This window comes from Priapulus caudatus, unplaced genomic scaffold (assembly GCF_000485595.1).
Source record: "Priapulus caudatus unplaced genomic scaffold, Priapulus_caudatus-5.0.1 Scaffold203, whole genome shotgun sequence".
Taxonomy (NCBI): domain Eukaryota; kingdom Metazoa; phylum Priapulida; class Priapulimorpha; order Priapulimorphida; family Priapulidae; genus Priapulus; species Priapulus caudatus.
In genome coordinates, this window is record NW_014577264.1 from 1,435 (window position 1) to 3,266 (window position 1,832).

Genomic DNA, 1,832 nt, shown 5'->3' on the forward strand with positions numbered 1-1,832 from the left:
GGAATGTTGCCGATTCAGCCATAGCGGAGAGTGTGCGCCATATCCAGAAGACGGGGCAGGATCAATATGAGACGTTCATGATGAAGCGAGTAGTCGAAAGGACATCACCTGTCACGGAGCCCCTCAAAAGAAACAAGCTGCCCCTGTTCAGCTGCCCGCCGCAGAAGTCACCAACCAAGGCCAAGCAAATGGTATCATCACTCAAAAGTGATTGTGCGTTGTTCTCGAGATTGTATATCGCATGCCAAACACGTGATGGAGACCTGGAGAATTTCTTCAAACACGAGAACCATGCCTATCCACCATCCCTGTCTCAACTGGGGAAACTGAGACTGGGCACTAAAGCAGATCTTACCGGATGTCTCGAGAAGCATTGCCAAGTAAGAGATTGCCTTTTCATTCACATGTGATGATATCTTTTCAATTAACAAGATTCAGACTCATGACAATTGTCACTAGCCTTATATTATTAATGTATCCTTCTTATTTCAGGTTAGAGAAGATGCACCATCTGTCGATGTGATCATACTAGATGGTGCAGCAGTCATCAACATGCTGAAACCAGTCGGCGCCAAGACATTTCAAGAGTACTCCACACTCATATTCTTTCCCTACGTGAGAGCACAACTGAGAAATGCCATAAGAGTAGATATCGTCTGGGATGTCTATCTGGAAGAGAGCTTGAAGTCTGCTACGAGAGAAAAGAGAGGCAAGGGCATCCGAAGGCGTGTAGCAGCATCCAACACAATTCCGGGAAATTGGCAGGAATTCCTGAGGCTGGCTGACAACAAAACCGAATTGTTCCGATTCTTGGCGCACCAGGTAAAACACCAGAACATCAACAGACACACACTTTAATATATTCTTTAGTTCTATATGTTAATTAATTCCAGTAACATTATTTTGACCAGAACATTAATAAAAAGATAACAACACTACTGCTTTTTTCATGTTATGCAGGTTCTAGAAAATATGTCCACGGAAAAAGAAGTGTACACAACTTACGATCAGCATTTGCTTTGCACTCGTGTTCGCCAAGACGTCTCAGCTTTGGTACCATGTTCACACGAAGAGGCCGACACACGGATGCTTCTCCATGCAATTGATGCCGCCAAAAAAGGCTTTCGTAGAATCATGTTACGAACAGTTGATACTGACGTGCTTGTGTTGGCTGTGTCTAACTGTGTGCTTCTTGATGAAACAGAGGTCTGGGTCGCATTTGGTACTGGACAACACCTAAGATACATTCCTGCTCACGCCATTGCAGCATCGCTTGGAGAAGAGAAGGCGCGGGCACTTCCTGTGTTTCACGCCTTCACTGGCTGCGATACCGTGTCGTCGTTTTCTGGTCGTGGGAAGAAAACTGCTTTTGACATCTGGAAGTCATTTGACGAAGTCACACCAGTCTTCGCTGCACTATCCACCACACCAGCGAGCTTCAACGAAGATTGCATGAAGGTGATCGAGTCGTACGTCATTCTACTGTATGACAGAACCTCAACAGAAACCAGTGTTGACCTTGCAAGGAAACATATCTTTGCTGGCAAAGGCAGGTCCATCGATGCCATACCACCAACTAGTGCAGCCCTGTTGCAACACACGAAACGGGCCATATATCAGGGCGGATATGTGTGGGGACAAGCGCATATCTGTTCCCCAGATATTCCCTCACCAGAGTCTTGGGGGTGGAGAAAGACCCCATCACGAGGATGGGAACCACTATGGACACTACTACCAGAAGCAGCAGAATCCTGTTTAGAGCTTTTCCGATGTAGTTGCTAGAAAGTGTGCTGGAGACACTGCATGTGCGTCAAGGCCGATTTGCAATGCAC